Source organism: Strix uralensis, chromosome 2 (assembly GCF_047716275.1).
Source record: "Strix uralensis isolate ZFMK-TIS-50842 chromosome 2, bStrUra1, whole genome shotgun sequence".
In the NCBI taxonomy this organism is placed as follows: Eukaryota; Metazoa; Chordata; class Aves; order Strigiformes; family Strigidae; genus Strix; species Strix uralensis.
This window is the reverse complement of record NC_133973.1, coordinates 137,070,707-137,092,469: the sequence shown is the minus strand read 5'-3', so window position 1 is coordinate 137,092,469 and position 21,763 is coordinate 137,070,707. Positions and strand designations below refer to the sequence as shown.

The 21,763-nt window shown below is 41.9% G+C and overlaps 1 protein-coding gene across 6 annotated transcripts in view; it reads left to right on the top strand.

Annotated features, from left to right (window-relative positions):
* FAM168A (family with sequence similarity 168 member A) overlaps nucleotides 1-21,763 on the top strand; it is a 226,631-nt gene that overhangs the window by 13,631 nt on the left and 191,237 nt on the right. The window contains exon 1 of one of the 6 annotated variants that reach the window (XM_074860548.1): nucleotides 6,362-6,377. The exons of the other annotated variants lie outside the window; for them this stretch is intronic. The gene's annotated coding sequence lies outside the window, so the exon portion shown is untranslated. Of the gene's footprint in view, nucleotides 1-6,361; nucleotides 6,378-21,763 lie in introns of those variants that run through there. 6 annotated transcript variants of the gene reach the window in all.

Below are 21,763 nucleotides of genomic sequence, written 5' to 3'. Positions count from 1 at the left end.
TTCTATATCTTGACAAGTTTCAAAACTGCTTCACTGTCAGAGTTAATAAATGTGAACTTCTGCAGGTGTCAGCTCTGTGGGTCTGTATAAGCGTGGGCTGTTCTGGAGTGAGGTCACTCATCTAGAAAGTTTGAATTATGCCCATTACTGTTACTTCTGGCTATGGTACATCCATAGCAAGAAAAATGTGAATCAGTAGCACCCAGTGGACATAAGATACTCATTTTCTTACTAGCAGCCATATAACTTCTCAAGCAATAGCTGCTACCTGAAGAGCTAACCGTAAATTCTTGTTGATGCTAAAACAGTCTTGTTGATGATAAAAGGTACAATCCCAACTCTGAGATACGTGCAAATTAAACTCGAAGACAAAGAGACCCTTTGCTGCCATCTGCATCTACGTCTCAACAGAGCAACAATTATATTTTGTGACTGCAAATTCCTGAAGCACTGGCACCCAAATCCAGAAATCCTGATGCTGTTCTTCCAAGGCAAGAAGTTTTGTGTAGGTGTCTTGCAGTAATTTTAGCTCATTCCCTTGATACAGCACGTACCCGCTCTGAACTAAGGCTTTTGCTTCCCTCCTGATGTAAAATACAGCGTGCTGCAAAGGCTCTTCTGGTAGCCAAGTACCAGGAGATAGTATTTTGATGATATATCATTTAGACTACGTACTAAAACCACCCAAAGTACTTTCATGGCTTCCTTCTCAGACCGTCGGAGCCACTTACAAACTGTGGTTAACATACCAGTGCTTTTAGAGGTAGAGAAGTGTTGTTGACCCCAGTTCCCCATCTGTAGAATGTGCATCAGATGGGCTGAGAGCCTGGTTTTGTCACTGATTTAGGCAGGTGCAAGTCCTCAGTGCCATGGAAGATGTAGTTCTGTCCTCTGGCTTGCTGCACTCTCTAACGTACCTTGTGCCGAAGGCATCGTTTCACGAGGCACTGATGGGACCAATATACCAAACCCTTCTGCTTGGAGCTGCCCGGTTGTTTCCACCTGGTGTGAACTTGTACTCAGGAACACATGGCCAAAGAGAAGGGAGGAAAGTCGAGACTGCATCTTCTGGTAACACTGTGAGTTTATTGACTTAAATGACCTTAAATTTGGCCTCAGGAACTGAAGCAGCATCCTCAGGGTGTACTTTCACAATGTATTTGAGGTAAGGGGACTGGCCACCTTGCTACACTCTCTGTGATGCTTGTCTGGCTGTGGATAAGCTGATTCAATGCACTGAGCTGGCAGGAAAATAACCTACATGAAAACCTTGCAAATAACTAAGAAAACCTTGCAAAACATTAATTAGTAGGGGAAGAATAAGCTCAGGAATAGTGTTTGGCACCTTCTGGGACTTCTAGCAAGACAAGTCCCTTTTTTTTTTAAGTTATAGCAGTGCAGTATTTCTTTTGTTGACTTGAGAAGGTGACACCGGGAGCTTGTTGTACTCTTAGGGATCTTGCCATTTAGTAAAGAGGGAGCAGAAAAAAATCCAGAGATTAAATTTACTTAAAATGTGTTCTCAAGACAAAACACGGATGCTTTGTTAGAGATCAGTAGTCTCTGCAAATCTTTTTATATTGAAATAATTTAATGGGAGTATCCATTTTAAGATTATTGGGGAGTATCCAGAGTCTATTCCTGGTACTGAGAGCGGAAATCTGTTTTAATTGGAGCAGCTTTCTGGGAGCCGTGCTTCCTGCCAGAGTGGTAACAGTAAGAACCATCAGTAGCCTGAGAGATGATAAAAAACCCCAGGCATTTTACATCCATTTCAAGTAGCCTGAGTACAGTAAGAAATAAGAAAAATTGGGCAGCACCTGAGAAAAGAGAGACTCTGTGTAGGGGATTCAGAGACTATGTACTAAACCTCCCCCCAAAAGTACCTGAATCAACAGAGACACAGTTCCTGGGTTCACCTTTTGTGTTTGTTTTATTGAATGTCTCATACTTAGAGAGGGGATAAAAATCCGCTGCCGCCACAAATAGCACTCAAGATTTCTTTGTTATGTATAATTAACCCTGATAATTTCTTCCTGATTTGGTTCACTTCTGTATTTGTAGGCAACATACAAAAATGAAGAAACAAAACCAATTAAAACTAGGAAACGAGGGCAAAATGTTATCAGATAACCCAGGGAAGTTAGGTAGCTGGAAGCCTTTAAAAATAGTTTTTTGAAGACAACTGTGTATCCCTCTAATTTCAGAAGAAAAAAGTGCAGGTACGCTTTTATTTTTAAAACGCATTTTTATTTTTAAAACCAGTTCTGTTTTCCAGAATGCCTGGAAAATTGAGCTTAGCCATTAGAAGTGCTGCTCCTTCAGCATTTAGTCTTAGAAGTTTTTGTTTACAAGGATAATTTATTCCTGTTTGACATTGTGCCTGTAATACACATTAATAACAGAACCTCAGGATTTTGTTCTCACGTACTAAAACGAAGAGGAAAATGAAAAGACTGTATTCAAAAATAAATTTCAGATCATCTGGGACAATGGACGTGAAAATATCTCTGCTATAAGCATATGTTTGTTGCCACAGCAGGAAAGACTGTGTGCTGTAATCTTCATTTTCGCACCCTAATTATAGTTTGAGTCCTTCTAAAATTTACCTCTAAGTTTCCTTAGCTTACTCTGTTTGTTTTCAGGATGATTGCACTATCTATCTCTAATGTATCTGACCAGAAGCGGCTGATTTTTATCTTAATGCTGATTTTCATCTGGGTGACTGTCTTAAAGGCACCAATAGTGCAATATGTTCTTACTCTCTGAAAGTGCAGCTGTTTAAAGTGTTGTGTAGAGACTCATTAGTGAAGTGATGTAGCAGGAGTCACACATTCTTGAACTAAAAGCATATTACGGTTTAGCAAAGGATAAACTGAAATTTGCAGGGAATGCTCTAATTCTTTTTCTCTTTGGAAGTCTTGAATGCACTATATTTTTACTATATTTTTCACATTTCATAGAAGAATCAGTACAATAAAATAAACTTGTATTAATGTGTGCTGTTATGACAGAGATGGTTAGTACAGGCACATAGCAGTTACATTCTCTTTTTTTTGGGACCCTTTTAGCAGAACAGAAAGGGAGTGATAAGATGGAGGTCCATACTGCAATTTCATAGCAACTGCTGCTTGAAGGAAATTATCATCTGCTTTGAACCTTTTTGTAGAAGTTGGATGCAGCAATAGATACAATAAAGCTGTTTATCTGATAAGAGGTGTTTAAAGAGGATGTTTGTCTTAATAACAGTGTAATTGTCAGGACTCAAATTGCTGTGATTTTATTCTCATAGAAATAACAAAATGTGTTTGGACTTGCAGGACTCCTGTTGTGGTGGATTTTTGGTGACAGGTTGTCTGATGTGTGCTCTTCATCCTGGATGGTGCCGGACCCATGCCTTCAATAGTGCTGGGCGATTAGTTTTGAGTTTTTAGCTGGCAGGTGGTCACTGAGTAACTAGTTGGTCTTTGCAAAAATGCACAGAACGGATAAGAACCCATCATTAAAGGTTAAAGACACCATTGTGTTTTTATGTGGGTTTTCACTTCAGGTTCTTCAGCTTCTCAAAACTTCTATCTCTTAAAAGCTGTGAAAATCCATTTTTCAAAGGTTATTGTTTTCAACTTACCTGTTTGGGATTCTGCCTGGTATACATGGGCATGCAATAAACACTTCTTAAAAATATCTTCATGTAAGAGCATTGAGAGACAGCCAAACCTCAAATAATAAGAGTGCTTAAAGACTTGAACTCAGTCTTGTTAGAGCAGATCTACATTGCAAGTTACTGTCAAGTTAATATTAAGTTAATAATGCCTAAATAAGCTGCCAGTTTACTTCTTCACTAGGAAATTAAATCGGGTTGACTGTGCTCAAATGACTGTTTGCAAATTAAGTAGCTGTAAGGAGAGCAGCAGCACTAAGCAGTAGCCCTTGTCCTGCGGTGCCTGCAGGCCGGGTGCTGCGCTAAAACCTCTGGGGATGTATCAACAGATGAAGCTGTTCTTTAAATTCTGTCCCAGCGAACTGTGACTTCTGAGGCATTTTAATACTGAGTGATATTCTATGACATTTATGACATTCTGATTAAGAAAACTGGTGGTATGTTATCAAATGAAGATGATATTAATCACATTAAGAGCAGCAGTTGGCTTCAAACAATGGCCATTGACAGGTTATTGTGGTCAAATGGATGGAGTTTTAGAAACGTTTCATCTCTGGGGAGACCTTAGAGTGGCCTCCCAGGACTGAAAGGGGCTACAGGAAAGGGGGGGAGGGACTCGTCATCAGGGGGGGAGGGATAGGACGAGGGGGAATGGGTTTAAACTGAAAAAGGGGAGATTTAGATTAGATACAAGGTAGAAATTGTTCCCTGTGAGGGTGGTGAGGCCCTGGCACAGGTTGCCCAGAGAAGCTGTGGCTGCCCCCTCCCTGGAAGGGTTCAAGGCCAGGTTGGACGGGGCTTTGGGCAAGCTGGGCTAGTGGAAGGTGGCCCTGCCCATGGCAGGGGGGTTGGAACTGGATGATCTTTGAGGTCCCTTCCAACCCAAACCAGTCTGTGATTCTGTGATTCAACAAACTAGCAGTGGACCCAGCAGTATTTTTATTAGTGCTCTGAAGGTAGTGTCACCAGTACTGTTTGTGGGTGACATGTCATACAGAGGAGCAAAGCAGTAAATCCTGACCTGTTAAACACGGGGAGCAGACGGACACCTTGGTGGAGTCTCCTGCTCCCCGACTGCCCAGGCTGGAGGGACAGTGGAGACCATTCAGCTCTCCTGCTTAGATGTGCTCATCGAGGGCAGGTATTGTCATCTGAGGTGGTTCTGATTGCTTGGTACCTTGGGTTTGGCACCTTTGTGTTAGATTTAAGCTATATTCAAACAGGAGAATAAAAAAGATGCAAAGCAATACTGCGGGAGGTAAGAGTTGTAAACCGTGCTTACAGAATGGGGTGGAAGAAGGAATAGTAATTACGAGTAGTATTACGAGTAGTAATGCTGAAAGGGATTAAAAGGTCAGTGGTGGGCAAAGCAGGTTAGTGTAAACACTAGGGTTGATGCTGTAGCAAAAAAAGCAAATGCTTTTTACTTTTTTTTAGGTTTACGAACAAGAAAATATTTAGAAGAGAACAAATCTCATTTCTGTATTTGGTACTCATGACTTAAGTACGGGAAGATTGTGTATGATTTCCATTTCAATGTCTTGAAATAGCTCTTGGATAACCTGTAGGGGAACAGAAGAAACACAAAAATAGTCTGAGGGCTAGAAAAAACATGGCAGAGAAGCTTAGAGCTAAGTCTGTTTAGTTTATCAGAGGGAGCACTTGACTGCAGTAGCATCACAGAGAAAAAATTCCAGGCACTGAGTGTCATCCTCTGCATCCAAGGAAGTTGTACCTAAAATCGGAGTTTTAAAGGGGAAATTGGGCAGTTTATTAGGGAGGTGGACTGCCCGTTGTAATGAATGATCCAACAAAAAAGAGCACTTCCCATCTCAAGAAATTCCCTTATTTGATCACTTTTCTTTTAAAACTGTGTAGGCCAACAGAGAGTGTGTTCTTTTCGAGTATTAGGTTCAGTTTGTGGCTGGTATTTAATGGCATGTGGTAGGCAGGAGAGGAATTTCAGTGAAGCTGTGGTCTCTTCTTGACCTTTAAATTGATGAAACTGTGAACACATCTTTTCTTCCCCGGCAGAAAGAATTGTGGAAAGGCACCAGGCGCCGTTAACCTGTGGCCATGTTACAGAGGTTGTGTGAGGAGGTGATGGAGTTTGCTAATTGAAACATTAGTTTTTACTTAATGGGCCAACCTTTACATTAAAATCACTATCTCGTTCTAGTTAAAAAATTTCTGTACAGGATAGTAAGGGCAGTTGGGGGTTATAGCTCAAATTAACTGCAAGCTGAAGACAGGCCCTAAGAATGTTGTCGAGCACATGTTGACTATGGGAATGGCATTGTATTGCTGAGAGTTAAGGGTAAAAGTTTTTTTTTTTAGTATTCGTTTGTAACAGGGAATCTCTAAAAGCTGCAAAATACACGTGGAAACCTGGACTGTTTTGAATTTTGATGATGCTCACGGGGCGATGGGTGGTGGCTGGCGATCTCAATTTAGGATCAGTTGAGAGAGGGCTTGATGAAATGCAACCACCTGTATAATTGCTATTTACAAACCATCTGTAAACTAACTTTCTTCCCAAAGTGATCTCATCCTGAGTGTTTACCTCTGACTGCTGTGCCTTTGGAAAATAATTCAGAAAACTTTGTGAAATGGAGTTTGAAGTGCATGTCAGCACCAGCTAAAACGATGCAATGAAGAATACTGTAAGGCATGTGAGCAGCAAGACAAAGGCTCTATTTAATTCCACCGGCTCCAGGTGATGTATTATAGTATCTGGATGTCTCCAGATGATCTGTTGTGGTCATTGAAGCCAGGCTTCACCGAGGTGCCAGTCGGACCCTATTCATAGCAGTTTTCAGAAAATGTGCCACATGCATTGATGAGGCTTTGTCTGCATCTAAAACCTGTTTCTGCCTGTTCTGCCTCACAATCAAAACTGCTGGTTTGAGTGATATTTGAAGTGATCTAAGAATACTTTAGATGTATTGTCAAGGGATTCAGTGCTAAATAAATTATAGGAAAAATAAGATCCTAGCGTTTGGGTAACATAAGCAAGACTAATGGTTTTTAACCTGTTTTCTGAACAGTGGGACATGATTGATCAAAAGAAAAAAAATTGTCTCAGTGGCTTCTTTGTACCAAAACTTTCAAGAGCTGAAAATGAGTAGCTGAGGTAAGAGATTTAGGGCTTAGGGAAGAACCTAAGTGATGAAAGAAACTGGGGTGGGAGGTTATGAAAGTACAGGTTGACAGCTCTGTCCTCTTTAGCAACATTTCCCTATAGGGGTCTGCTGTGGAAGACTTTGGACAGGCTAGTGTAGCCTGGATAGTTACTTTTTAATTTATTTTTTTTAAAAATCAAAGACCTTTATTGTGCTGTAAAGAAGATTTGCGTTTCTAGAAAGCCGGTCTCCTTTGCCATCTGGGGGAAAAAGAGCTGAAGAGGTGGAAGGCTGAGCGCCCAGGGGAGGTGACTGTGCTTGAGGAGCTTGGGAAGAAAAACAAGTGCATATTTTCACGTGCCTCCCTCCCTGCCCTTCCCCTGTCTCCTGCAAATAAGGTTTCTTGCAATTCCTGCCCATGTTTGCCCCTAAAGTGGGAATTTAGGTGTTTGTTTCTATACCTTTTTCTCAGTCAGGGGAAGAAATTTAGGATTTCCCAACGTTTCAGTGTCGCCTGCAGCAGTGGCAACCAGATGTGGTGGTCTGGCAGTGACGATGCTTGCAGGGAGGAGGAAAAGATGAGGCTGGAAACGAGCGCAGGAGCTTATGGACACAGTGGTGCTCAGAGCTACATTTCCTCAGAGGAGTTTTAGTCATGTTCTCTTTGCTGAGACACACCTATTTCTTGGTGTGGCATAAACACACCAAGATGGTGATGTTTAAATAAAAATAAAAAGGGTCACGTTTTGCTGTGGCAGTGCAGAGGTGGAGTGAGGAGCTGGAAGAATAGATCTGCGCTGCCTGGTGCGCTACCCTGAGCTGGGCTTGCAGGTGGAAGCTGATAAAGGCTGTGCTTGCACCAGATTAACTAAGCTGTCCATCTGTTTGGAAGCAGATTATTGGGCAGCGGACACGGGTTCTTCTTGTGTAGCTGAGCACAGCTACATGGAAAGAGTGGGCCACCCGTGCTGGAAATATATGTGAGAAATCCCTTCTTCATGCAATCGGGCTGAGTTTGAGTGCGGGATCAGGCCGCTTCACAAGCAGGAGCGCGATAAGTTAATTCTCATTTAATGCGTCCCCATTTTACCGTGGAGGAATTAAGGTCCAAAGAGGACAGTTAAATATTCATCAGAAAAATAATTGCTCACAAATACCACATTTCTTTCTTGAGCTGCCCGAGGCAGGTGTTTTCAGAGAATCTTTGCATCTTCATATCACTCCATATGTTCAATACAAAGCTCTGTTGACCACAGATGCGATTGCCTGGTCTCAGCATCTAACTTGCAGATTTGGCCTTGAGTGTCCAGAAAATGAAGATTACACAGTTGATTAATCAGCTAGAAAGAGTTTTCAGTTGAGCGTCATGGAGAATCTCCATGGAGGAAGCTAGGAAAGACCAGTTCCTTGGGGCAATATTCGTCTTCATGCTTGATGGCAAGACCGTACCTGCTGGTCTTGCAGTTTCTTTTTGTCTATACTATATGCCATCCAACTTCTTCAGCTGAGAGGGTGAGAGTCCTGCAGACAACAGCTTTATTCACTCTTAAGGCTAGTTTGGTTCTTGAACAGGTTAAGATAGTTGTCCCAGCAAAAAAAAAAAAAGCGAGTGTGAAATATCAGTTCTAAAATATCATGTACTATCATTGCTGGAATTTCTCTTTTTGTTGTGTGGCTTTGCAATCATACTAGGCTTTAATGAACTAGAAATATGAAAAATAAAAATTTATAATACGAAACTATGTTTATCATTAAGACTTTGAATAGCTTTGAAACAGCTCTAACATAAATAGTGTGAGGTTGATACTATTTGTGCAAAGTAACTGTTAGAAGGGACTCATGCTATCTGATGTTTCTTGCTATTTTATTTTATTTGATGTTGGAGGATGCTGAGATTGGAAAAATCCTGAATTCTGGGCACCAAAGAACACAATAATGGGGAGTCACAAAGACCCCGTGTGCTGAGCCTGTGGGGATGGAGTAGGGTGCCTGCTGCTGGTGTACGTAAACGGCCTGAGTGGAGGAGGAGGAGGATGATGAAGTATTCTGTGTTTAATTGTGCAAATGAACCTGTAAAAGCTGCAGTTTTCAGAGATCTATAATTTGGCCAGTTAGGGCTGATTTTTATGAGCACAGTTAAAAACACATCTTTAGTGTCTATTAACTTTGTCTCACTTTCTGGCCAAGTCCTGTAACCAAATTTTGGATACAAAATAATCAGATAAAGTCTGGATTTCCTTAGTCTCAGAAGAAGCAGACCAGATCCAGCTTCTCAGGGTTGAAGTCCTGCAAAATACATTACGAGTCAGACTCCAAAGGTAGAAAACTGGCTTGAACAATTAAAATTTATTCAGGTTGCAATGTCACTGAAACCAAGCAATGGAAGGTGGGAGATAACCTTTATTGAAGTTGTCCATGCCAGCTGCACTTTATGGATACACAATTCTACGTACAGTTACGAAGAATGGTCCTGTGTGTTTAATGCATTGAAAGACACACATCCATTTTATTTAGCTGGAGGAATTTGGGTACAGAACTACTGTATTTGATGGAAATGTCATTCTTTGCAGTTAAATTTTGCCATTCTGCTTACTGAAGCGTGTAAGAAAGAGACCTAGGATGATATTCTGACTTTTTCTGGTATCGTTTTCTTGCTATAGCCTCTGTACGACATTGTCCTTGACAGATACCACAAAACGTTGAAGATGTTGCACTAATCTAGCATTGCTAGCTATTATGGGCTTTCATTTATCTCAACCCAAATAGCGTAGCTGTGTATAAGAAGAAGACTTTTATGTGAGTGTTTCAGATAGTATCTATAAATCTGTCCTCAACCGGGTTTTGAACTTAACTGGTTGTATATGCACAAATACATGTAAACACCAACTCTTGGGGATGGCCTTATGGAGACTTACAGGATTAGACCTTAAAAAGATCTTTTTGCTTCTTAGAAAAATAACATCCATGCCTGTAGTTTATAAGGGATGTATTTGATTTAGGTAGAAGTTTCACAAGTGGAAACCTCATCCCTCTTTTGAAGAAAACTTTGTATCGAGTAGACATCGTACAAAAGAAAACCAGAAATAAATAGTGGAAAATGCCATACCAGGAGGTGAACATTACTATTGCTTATGTTTTGTGGTTTGGAAATATTCTTTTCTAGTATGAGAGTAACAATTGTCTGTGAAAAATGCATGACTGTTGAAAATAACAGGGCTTAAGCCCCTGCCCAGGTACCAAGTCTCTCTTGTGTCTCCAGATAAGCTTGGATCTGAAAGATGGGCCAACTTCACTTCACCTGACTCCTTTCTGTCCATCAGACGTTCAGTGATCCTGTAGCTGTATAGGTCAGAGACAATGGATATGTGATATGGTCTTGTGTTGGTGTATTTTTAGTTGGTTGAGAGAATGTTTTAAAATACACTGAAAAGCATCTGCTTGGAAATAAATACAAATGTGCTCATTCAGTGCCAATAGAGGAGGTTGTTTTGAAAAAACACTGCAAGAAGAAAGATGATTTAAACCAATTTGTGAAAAACCGGGAATAACGATGTGCAAATTGTGCTCACTTGCAACCACTCTTTTTATAAACCACTTGATTGCTGAATATTGCAAGGAAATGTAACCTCCTTGGAAGAAATCAGAAAGAATCCTGCTATTGAGGTAATTAGATACAAATTTGACAGGGTTTTTTTTTTTGTAATAAAGATTAAATGATCTATTCAACTATTTCAGGCTCTACTTGAGATATACACACCTGTGTCTAGCTTGCAGAGGATTTTCCTCATTAATTAAGAGCACTTTCCTTGTATTATTACTTAATTGGGTGTCACAGGGAACCTGATGAGACAATGAAATGGTCTTAATTGCATACAAACTAAATGCATGGTACTTCACGTACTGGAGTGTTCCACGACATGACCCCCAGCTAGTTATCATCTGCTAATAGTGATAGTAATTGCTCAGTAAGAAAATGTAGCCTACTTGATTTAGTATAGGGTTAATTAAGCACTTTTCTTTCCTATAGTCAACTTTCTCCATTTATCAGACTTATTTAAGAAGTTTTCCAAGTTCGCCAACATACAGTTTTGAAACATCTAAACGATCTTGACTATTGTTTGAAGTTTAGAAAGGGGTATGTGTTTCCCTGTGGTTCCAAACTGGTAACTGCAAGGGTAAATTATTATCTTTAACTTTTAAAAATGAGGTGGAAGACTTGATTTCTGTGAGTGTGCCTATGTGGGTGTGGACAGTTGGCGGCCAGGGGCTTGCATGGAAGACACTGCCCTCATGGCGTGTGGGAAATGATGCTTTAGTCAAAATACCCACTTACCACCTCTGCCTTTCAGCTGCTTGGGCCACACATTTCTTGTCACCCCCATCTGAACCACATCAATCCGTTTTTATTCTCTTTTGCCGGAATAAAGCAACAAGTTTTTCTTACGCTTCTGGGATTAATCACTATTCTGCTTCTTCAGCCTCTTCTTTTTTTTTTTTTTTTTTTGGGGGGGGTGGGGGGAAGGACATAAATGAGAGTAAAGGAAGTAAAAAAACTCTTCCCTATGTCATGTCTCTCTGGGCTCGTCTTTCCCAAGCAGCAGGTAGATGTGTAAATGACATGAATTATGGATGTAACTGCTGTAGCCCACGGACTGCTGAGTATCTGCGGCAGAGTTGACCAGTTTTATTCAGCACAGACACTAGAATTACCTGTGGGATTTGAAAAAAACGAAAGCCCTCACATTTTCAGTGCTCATTCAGCCGCAGTAACTAGATTCTTCCTTTTTCCCCACCCATTTTTTTCCCTTAAACAACAGGTCTACTTAAAAAACTTGCAGAGACTTTTGGGCTAACCCCCTGTGCTTATTTGCCACTTTGCAATTGTTTACAAGCTCTGTTTGGGAAGTTAGTCCTGAATAATAATGGTTAAAACTTAGCAAGAAGCAGCTAGAGAGCTTTCAAACCCTTTGATTGTGGAAAATTCTCTTGTTCAGTAGGGTATTTCAATATAAATAGTTGTTGGAGGCAAAGTTGTGTTTTTCTGTCTTGGAAATGAGCCCTTTTGCAGTCTGCTAAGGTAGTTTTTAGATTTAAGATGAAGAGTCTCCATCAAGACAAGGGAAAGACAAAAGCAGGGACGTGGACACGGACTGTGCATGACATAGGAGCTGACTTGTGTATGACTTCAAGCAAGATCTGTAGCTTGTCTGGATATTGGTTTTCCACATCCCTGAAATGGAATGATTGATATTTCCCTTGCGAGGCTGTTGTTAGGCTTCTTGGATAAAACCTTTGCAGGGATCAATTTTATAGAAGAAAAGTCCTTGTAGCTCTGGGTTTTGGCTTTGGTGCCACTTAAAAGTAATGGTGAGAACTGAAGAAAGAACTGGTTTTTATAATGCGCTGAAGTCCTTGGGTGCCTCACGTAGTGAGTGCTAGCAAAGGTAAGAAGTGGCAGGGAACCTACATCTTGAGTTTTGGGCTTTGGATGTATGTTAATTCCAACAATCAGCATTGAAGGAATCGGATAGTGGGAGGATCTGAATAGATTATTTTTTTTTGTTCTGTTTGTTGTTGTTACACCCTGTTTAATTTTTCCCGTCGTATTTCTGGGTATAGACACAGTCTGTGTGTGGCTGCATTCTTGGTGGGGAAGGGTGGTAGCGTTGGATTTTAGCGTTTACTTTCCTAGTTCAAATATTTTTTTTCTCTTCCTTATATTGTTTTCCTTATAGAATAATTTGGATTATGAGACTACTGAGTATCTGACACATTTAGACCATATATACATGCTCTGGTTTACTTGCCCAATCAGTTGTCTTATGTTGAAATAGGAAGAATTTTCAAGAAGTTGATAAAACTTTGTTGTTACTGCCATGCTTATGTCTAGTCAGGATAAATGGGGAAGTGCTAGAAAATAGGAAACTGCCATCTGCCCTGAGAAGTTATGTTGCTTTAAGTCCACCTCTGGCTGTATTTCAATATATTCTTAGAAAGTAACAATCGCTGTGGTAGGATCCTTAGGTGGATCTCTGCTGTCCTTGGGTTTGCCTGTGTGTGCATGGCCTGATATTTGACATTTCTGAGTGGGGGTGAGGCCGTAAGCCTAAGATACAAGAGGATGTAATTGTGGAGGACAAAACAAAGAGATCTCACTGGAATACCTCCTCTCTTCCATCCTGTGCGGCCCCTTCCAGTATTGCCAGCACAAGCAGGATTTACAAAACTCCTTAAGATTTGCTGCAGCCGCAGACCTTCCTCTGCATCCCCTCTCCGGGCTGCGGTTGTGAGTGATGCTGCTCTTGCAGGCAGATTAGAAGTTATTCCTCTTCCCAGCGAAATACATCCGAGATGAAAAATGATTGTGCAAATACTTAAGTAAAAACCTTGTCAGGGAGGCTTGACTGCTTCTATTTTTAGGATTATTACATTTTATATGAAAGGGCTGCAGTAGGCATAATGTATTTTAAATATTGAATTTCTCTTAAAATTTCCTATTTATTTGGCAGAGGGGATCTTGGAGGCTTGTCTGCTGGGAGAGGAAGTGATTATTTTTGCCTGTCCTCCCTTACCTACTTTTATAGATGTGTTCTGTATATCAAAGCTTGCTATTTCATTGTCCTCTTCATCTTTCCTTCAGGTTCAGATACACCTTCGTTTATGAGAGCAATTAGTTTTCCTGTTAATTTAAGAAAATGACGGGGTTTTTGCTAAAGCCCAGCCTGCTGCAGGACATGGGAAGCAAAAATTAGGCCTGTCATGATGTACAAATAGCTGGTGTGAGAGTGTAACAAGGGCTGTTAGTGCAGAGCGGAGCTGGAAGCGTATGCTGGGGCTTCGGGGGAACCACGGCATCGCTCCCGGCTGAGGAGGTACCAGACAAGACAACGTGCCCTTTCCATCGCATTGAGGTGCTGACTTTACCATGAACAAGTGTTAGAAAATAAGACCAAGATTCCTATAACTTTTAGGCTTGCTTTGCTGTACCCCTGTGTTTATTTTATGCCTGTAGATAGTATCATTCTTGGGTGTAAATGCAATTCTTGTGGTTAATGAAGCAGGTGGTTTGGGCTGTGCAGGAATTTCCTTGGGTGACTGCTGCTGAATCTTCAGTTCGTATTTAAAGAAAAAATGAAATTTCTGGAGTCCTTGAAAAGAACCTGTGCCGGCGTGAGACCATGGATGTAGCTGCCTGCTTGAGCCCGCAGATATGCGGCTCCATTTCACCCGTTGCATCCCCGAGCTTTCCTAGTGTGCAAAGGAGTCACGTAGGTACAATGACAGAGTAAAAGCTTTGCCTGGGAAAGCTGCGACGAGGAGTATTGCCTGTGAAGCTGGGAGCACACCTTTTTGCTAATACGATAGATTAATTTGAATCTAGTTGATATTATTGCTGATTTTTAAGTCAGGGATCCCACACTGCTGATTTAAAACCTTTGATTGTGAATTTGTTTTTTAGCTTTGTGCTTCTGTTTTCCTAACAGAATTTTATACTCCCTGCTTGGTACAACCCTTCAAATATTAGTCATAAATTGTTGCCTTTTCATTAAAATTAGAACTCCTTTGTTTTGGCCATTGCTTCTGTGCACACTTATTTAAACAATGCCATCTAATTAGTAATTTGAGAGTCTTTAATTTTTTATTATGTAGGAAACAGAGAATGATACATTTCAGTGATGATGTGTGCTAGCAACTAATGTCAAACTTCTCTTGGAAACTGGAATTCAGTTTAATACAGCGTGGGATGCACAAGTATTTATGTTAATAGAGCCACTTCCCATTTGATGGATTCCTGAGGAAAACAGCAGACCTCTCTCAAAACAGCCTGCGATGTTAACAGCAGGTATGAATTGACAGGGTGGTTTTTGGTCACCATAGACTAGATTTTCAAAGTATTTCACAGAATCCCAGAATCATCAAGGTTGGAAAAGACCTTGAAGATCCTCCAGTCCAACCATGAACCTCACACTGACCTTTCCCAACTCCACCAGACCCCTCAGCGCTGGGTCAGCCCGACTCTTCAACCCCTCCAGGGATGGGGACTCCCCCCCTGCCCTGGGCAGCCCATTCCAACGCCCAACAACCCCTTCTGCAAAGAAATCCTTCCTAAGAGCCAGTCTGACCCTGCCCTGGCGCAGCTTGAGGCCATTCCCTCTTGTCCTGGCGCTGGTTCCTTGGCTCAAGAGACTCATCCCCCCTCTCTGCACCCTCCTTTCAGGCAGTTGGAGAGGGCCATGAGGTCTCCCCTCAGCCTCCTCTTCTCCACACTAAACCCCCCCAGTTCCCTCAGCCGCTCCCCATCACACCTGTGCTCCAGACCCTGCACCAGCTCCGTTGCCCTTCTCTGGACACGCTCGAGTCATTCAATGGCCTTTTTGCAGTGAGGGGCCCAAAACTGAACCCAGGAATCGAGGGGCGGCCTCACCAGTGCCGAGCACAGGGGTAAGATCCCTTCCCTGTCCCTGCTGGCCACACTATTTCTGCTATTTGTATGGTCCTGTCCCTTTTCTGCACTGCCTCATCCCTACTGACAAGAAAAGATCTTGGCTCCGTCCTCTGCCCGTTCAGTGGTTCAGCCCGTTGACACCCCAGTGCTCGCTACTTCATCCACCATAATTGTGCACAATGCCTACAGGTGGGAGACGATTGCCGCCGGTGAGGAGCACTGGCCTGGGCTTGTGTAAGAACATCCTGTAGGTAAGCAGAACCAGGACCTGGCACAGATATCCAACTGTTTGGGGTCCTCAGGTCCTGTAGAATAAGCCTTTTCTCCCTCCTCGTCAGGCAGATGATGTCTTCAATGCTTTTGGTCTGGTTTAGAAAACTAAGGGGTACGTAGAAGCGTGAACCTGCCTCAGCTTGTTTGGTGTAGAAGATAAACATCGCGCTCACTGAAATGAAAGATGCTTCCTTTTTTCTTTTTCTCCTCAGATGTGTAAGTGCTCTCTTTGCACTTGGATTTTGCAGTAAATATTTTACATCCCCAAGTATGTATGTACCCGCTTTCAGGTTTTTATAGCAGGCTGTGTGAGTGGAGAGCTGAGCAGGGCAGCAGTAGGACTGAGGTCAAGAATACAAGGCTGCATAAAAGCCCCGTGCTTTGTCAGAAGGTGAATATTTTTCTCACGCAACAACAATAACGGCAACCACGGAAGGCAAAATAGTCAGGTGCTGTTCCACTTTATTGACACCAGCGATTCCTAGGAGTATAAGCTGTGGAGCAGAAAACAATTTCAGCATCTGTTTGAAATGCAGCGTACAGATCTGTTTGTCATGTGATCCATCTAACCATCAAAACCCAGCCGGTGAATTTGTCTAGGCTGATGGCTTGTTTCCTCTGTGGAGAGGCACTTCAAAGGCTGCCGTACAAGTGGTTGACATTCTCCTTCACAGAGATGTGGTTGTTCCAGCAGGTCCATTAATGCAACGCTGCTTACAAGTTCTTCAGGAATTTAAGGGTCTGATTCTCTCGTTTACACCAGCACGGTACCGGATAGGAATTGTAATGACTTGCACTTTTGTAGTCTGTGTAGACGTCCAAAAGAAGAATTAATTTGATGGGTTTTGTGGAAATTAAGGTCAGAAAGGAATATTAGATCATCTGTGCTAATTATGAGTAAATTAGACGGTGCAAATTCTGAGCAGTAAACTAAATACACACTTTCAGTCCTTACGGGCTAAGCTCTGTCACAAGTAAACGATGGGAGAGAAGAGGGCACTAATTGCCAAGTCTGTTTGATGGGGCATTGCTCAGGGTTCACTTGAGTGCAGTTCGTGCAGCAGAGGAGGAGGAGGGAAGGGGATTCCTTCCTTCCTGGACTTAATCTGATACTCAGACTGATCCTGAGCATGTCAGGCACGATGCTCTGGGGTGCCTGAGAAGAGGCTATCGCAGAGGTCACCCCACAACGCTGTTGCTCTTTGTAGCTGTCTGTTAGGTAGCTGCAGGCTGCGGTTGCATTGTCCTTAGCCTCCTCTGGGCCAGATGAAACAAGTTTGGCTTCCTCAACTTGTTGTCATAAGTCCTGTGCTGTATATCCTGATCATCTTGGTAGCTCTCTGCTGGATTTTCATTGGTTTGTTTAATGTTGTTCTTGGACAAGGGTGTCCACCACCTGCCCAGTGCTGCCTCACCAGTGCCACGCTGGGGGCAATAATGACTTCTCTTGACCTGCTAGCCACATTCCTCCTCACGTGAGCCTGTGGTGTTATTCAAATAATTGATGAAGATTTTTGGACAAGACTAGCCTAAGTATCAGCCCCACTTTTCTTGCTACTGGCTGCCAATTGGATGTTGAGCTACTGATTGTTGTCCTTTAAGCACAGTGGTCCAGATTGTTTTAAACTCATTTAGACACGTATCTTTGATTGTAATTATTGCCTTAATATGAAGCTGCAAGATTTTTATAGACATGTTCAGAGTCTTCAATAAAGAAAGAAATGTAAAATGGATTTACAGGTTCCAAGATCAGGAGGGACTCACATAATCATCTGGTTGGATGAGAAACCCTCTCAAAGCTTGGAATAGAACTTTATTTTGGTCTTTTGGCAACGCTTAATATTCAAGTAAAGACACAAAGCAATGGTGAGCCCATCATTATTCCTAATAAACGTTCACAGAGTTTAATTACTCTGCCTCTCCTTTTTAAGGAAGGCCCAGAAAAGAAGAGAAGACTACTTCTGGCAGGTTTGAAACAAGTCGAGACTTTGCAGGAGAACTGCAGGAAAGGAGCTTTGGCTTGCACTGACCAGGGTGGAGTGACAGGGCAGAGCCTGACGCTTGATAAATAGTGAGTGGGAAGTGGGATAAGGTCTGAAGCTGACAACTACAGAAGGGTTGGGAAAGAAGGGGAGGAAATGAGAGCAGTTCCGAGGTGAGTAAGGAACCTTGTGGGGGCCCCTCTTTCCAGGGAGAAGGCAGACAGCTGCTGGTGCTTTCCACCAAGCCAAATTTCATGCCCAAAGAGAGGAAGCAAAGATGCAGGAGGATGAAGAGGAGAGGGCAGAAAGGTACATGCTTTCAGCCTTCTCCCTCCTGCATCCTCCTAGAGAGGGTAGCAGAGTCTGATTCATTAATACTTGACAGGTCCTTCTGATGTACGCTTGGAAAGCTCTTCTGTGTTGGCTCAGCCTTTTATCTGCTGAGTCTTCAGATGCTTACATTTTATCTACTTCTGAACTTTACAGAACTCCAGAAAGCCTTTCAGCCCAATTTAATATGGAATAAAAGAAAAAGCATGGTTTGATTTCAGACTGAGTCGGTCAGGCAATGGTTCGAAAGGTCTAATTAGACTTGTAATTGGAATGCGTCTTAGACAATTAGTTTTTGTAAATGTGTATGGTTTAGCCCAAAGTAAAAGGTCAGGAGGAGTTTGCTGTGAAAGAGGTTAAGGAATAACATGTATAATTTCTAGGCCTTTTGATGCTAATGTCTGACACAGCTGGAGAGGAGCATGTCCATCTTCTCAGTGACAACCAAAATCCAACCTCCAGAAACCTGTAGGTGAGTCAGGGCTTCTGCTCTGACTTTCTCTCCCAGAATTCATTCCAAGAACAGCCGTAACAAATCCATGGGGGGTTACTAATACAGCAGTGATTTAGCAAATCCCCCATTAAAAAAAAAAAAAAAAAAAAAAAAGGCCTGTCTGTGAGGAAACGGAGACCAGCTCCATGGGAGTCCATTCAGCTTTTAAGGAAACTTCTGAGAAATGGGAGTATTTAAGGAGCTGAGCTGTGCTTACCGCAGTTGGATCCGATCTTATCCCGAGCACCCGATGTACATTCATTGTGCCGAAAGGGTCGCAGTGTCTTACCCGCGCGATTACGTAGCGGTCGTCGGGATGTTTTTCTTTTTGCAATCCTTTTGTCAGGAAAGGGGCAGCCATTCAGCCTCAGAGGTCAGCCCAGGAAAAGGGTCTGCTTCACAGACATGTGTTACTCATTTGCTTGGCATTTTTGACACCGCTAATTACAATAGCGCGCAGCTGCTAGTTCCCAGTCCCTTGGTTTGGGGTAGGGATTGAATGGTAAGAGAGAAATGTCAAAATCTCTTACTGGAATCTTACGGCACCGCTTGCACATGGGGTGTGCAGGGAATGCGTTCCCAAGACTTAACAGATCCTGCATAATTATGGTTCGCCTTTATAGCTTTAGAAATACAACTTCAGTGTGTCCGGGTCCAAAAGAATTGATCAGTGATGCTTGTGACCGGCTGCACCTGGGTTTTACCATAATTCTCTGCCTGTTATTTATGGTTCACAGTCTGCACTGTGTGTGACCCAAGTTTTGTCTGCACAGATGTTGGGACTAGCAATGTATTTCGTAGAAGAAGTCTGCAAAGGAGACTTCCAGCACGATGCAAGGATAGGTGCGGTGTCCGTCAGCTACAACAAATGCAAACCCTGAAAGAGCAGGTTCTTATTTCTTGCATTTTGCTGTAATAACAGTAGCAGTCTAACCCTATGATTAACAGCGAGAGTCCAGAAGTAGCAGGTTAATAAAATATTGTGCCTTCAAAGAAAAGCCTCAGCTTCTTGCAATTATGAAATCTGTGCACCAGATAGATGGAGCTTCTGACTCCAGTGGTATTTGTGACCTACTTGGAACTGAAATGTTTTAAGAGACTGTTTGTTCAATACCCAATTGCTATTTTTTTTTTTTAAAAAAAACTATGCTGCGTTTGGGTTTAATATAATCCTCTGAACACGGACTAATAGATGAACATTCTCTACAGAAAATTTCATCAGTGGCTGTTGTCTTAATTTTTTTGGCTAGTAAGTGCTCAAGGTGTTCCTTCTTTTTCCATTGCAAAAAAAACCCACCCCAAAACCCCATAACCTTTCCTATCATGTATCTAGTATTTTATAGAGCAATCACAAAGGCTAGTAAATTGAGTAAAACATCCTATCCTTGGCAGGATTTCCCTTATGACTAAATTCAATATGAACAAAGAGGACAAGGGCAAATAACTTCACTTATTCAGGTCATTTCTCATAAGAATCATAAAAGTTAGATAGAAAAGGCCTATTAGATTATCTCGCCTCTTCCATCTTGCCAGTTCTGGGTTGTTCTCTTCAGTAACCTTGTGAAATTTTGCTTGTCCAAATGGAAGAAAGATAATTTGCCTGCTGATGATTATTTTTTGTGAGTGGAAAAGGATGGATGGTTTTCTATCTGGGCTAGCAAATACTTCTTACCCTTCTACAAGGCTCATTTTTAATTTCTACAACTGTCTCCTCTTCAGTAGTTTTATGTTCCTCTTTCTGAGCACTGTGATCTTATCATGAGACATGTTTCCTACACTTTGGCCTATGTTTTTAATTCCACCCCGTTATTCTAGTTGTTCAAGTATTGGAATAACCCTGAGGCTATCTGTAACAATTTCACCCCATTGTGTTTCTGCCCTTCAAGTGCTTGCCAGGATTAATGTATGAACAACAACAGATTGTTCTTCCTGTATAGTGGGAAATGTTTATAGTGCTCTTCAGATTAAAATAATTTAAAATCCTCTTAAAGATAGGTTTCCTCCCGCCCCCCAAGAGCGTTACCAGGGAAGTATATATAAGATGACTTAAAAACCCCCAAAACAATACAAACAAAGCCTCTTAGCAATGGGAACAGAACACGAATAATTGGATAGAAGCTCATAAGCATGGCAGCTCTGAAGCTTGTGCTGCATGGCTTTGTCTCAAACATGTTTAACTCCACATGTGTGTTTTAATTGCTGCGCAGCTAACAAGATTCTCACATGTGTGAAGAAAGAAATGGAATGTTTTTGATGTTTGTTGCTCTAAATTACAGTTGTATCCGTAGCATTACTGTGTCCAAAATAATGCTAAAATGAATATGAGAGTTTGGAAGGGATTCATGTATGAGAAGTGTATCTGCTTATCTGCCAGCTAAAAAGTCACTGAGCCAGTAATTTCTTCAATTATCACAGTGTTATGGTCGCGCGGAGGTGCTGGTGAAATGACAGATCTTGTCTTCTTTCCAAAAACAAAATCTGGGTTGTGACTCTTGAGCGAACAGGGATGCGTCTTGTGTTGCTGGGAAATAGGGAATCTGATTTGATGTTGTAAAATTGTTTGGGACAATTTTGGAGCATACGCTGTGAGGTGTGATCCTGCGCCAGCAGGTCTGGGGACCACACACGTCGGTCGTCTTCATCTCTTCAACACCTCAACTGTAAATTGCTAAGGGTTGAATTTGGGAAGGAGGATAAGGGAAAGGAAGGCGGCCAGCTCAGTCTGGGGGGAATTAGGTGCCTTAGTCTGGTAGCATCTTAAAAAAGTCCCGACATGTATCCTTAACATCTTAAAAAAATCTCAGCATCCTGTATTTGGACCTCTCCAGCCTCTGCTGGGTTCCTGTGTTACTGTACTCTTGGGTAATGTGAGGAAAATCAAGCAAATCTATAATTTATGAACAGGAGATGTATTGAATGTGACGGGGCAAACAACTGAAAATTAGGATACACAGAATGAACATTTGTGAAAGCAACACAGGATTCTTGGAAGCTGGTTGTGTATCAATGGAACTGATACGTTGGTATAATGAAGGGAAATAAACCTTTAATATACAACAACATGGCTTTTTTTGGTAATTGATTTTTATGATATATGTAGTTGATTATGTTTTAGTCTAAAAAATGATATGTCTTGAGCTTGGGTCTCCTGGTCAGACATGTAAGAAAGTGTTTTATGCTTAATGACACATATAATAACCCTTCTTCTACCTCCATATCTGCGTATCATGTCCTGATGCCAATCCTGGGCATCCCAGAGCTGAGGGATGTGGCCCCTGCTCTCTGTGGCTCTGTGTTGTGAAGTTTGTCTGTCTTTCAAAATGGAAGAGGGGACTATGGTCCATGGCAACACACAGTGATTTTATTTAAAAATACACCTTTTTTGAAGAGTTTAACTGTGGGGTGGAGCAAAAGTAGGACATCCTTTCCTTCCACTCTCCATAAAATACATGTATG